Consider the following 755-nt stretch of genomic DNA (forward strand, 5'->3'; position numbering starts at 1 on the left):
TTAATTTATATTTTAAATTTATATTTATATTAATTTATTATATATAATATTATAATACAGTATTAATTTTAAATTTAAAAAATTAAATTTTTAATATACGTAATATCTTGTGGCGGCCTAAGCCATCACAAATATATTTATTTTTTAATTTGGATGATACTTTGTGGCGGCCTAAACCCTCACAAAGGATGGAGTTTGTGGCGGCCTGGACCCTCACAAAGGGTGAACTTTTTAAAATCAGTCTGTCATTTGTGGCAGCCTGTGCCCTAACAAAGGCAGTATTTTGTGGCTGCAAAGGCCATCACAAAGGCATACATTTTGTGGCTGCAAAGGCCCTAAAAAATGACAACGTATTTTTCAAACTTTGTGGCTGCAAAGGCCCTCACAAATGTTTGTGACCAACTTATTTGTGGCTGCCTAAGGCTGCCACAAATAGCCCCTTTGTGGTTGTTTTTTTACCCTTTGTGAGGGCTTTTGGCCCTAAAAAATTCCTTGTTTTCTTGTAGTGGTAGTCCGGTTGACAGGTCTGTCCTAAGGACATATGGGGATCATGTTGCGACACGACTATGAGACGGTGTGGTAAATTTTTGAATCAAATTAAATTTTTAATAGTTGCTTAATGTGTTTTAACTTATATTTGTTCCGTTAATTTATTTCAAGATTGCGGAGAGTTAAGGATTTTTAACAACGGCAAAAAATTAAAAGAAGCTGTCATTGAAAATCAAGAGGTTGAGGAACTTGTTAAAAGTTCTGGT

Source organism: Cicer arietinum, chromosome 7 (genome assembly GCF_000331145.2).
Source record: "Cicer arietinum cultivar CDC Frontier isolate Library 1 chromosome 7, Cicar.CDCFrontier_v2.0, whole genome shotgun sequence".
In the NCBI taxonomy this organism is placed as follows: Eukaryota; Viridiplantae; Streptophyta; class Magnoliopsida; order Fabales; family Fabaceae; genus Cicer; species Cicer arietinum.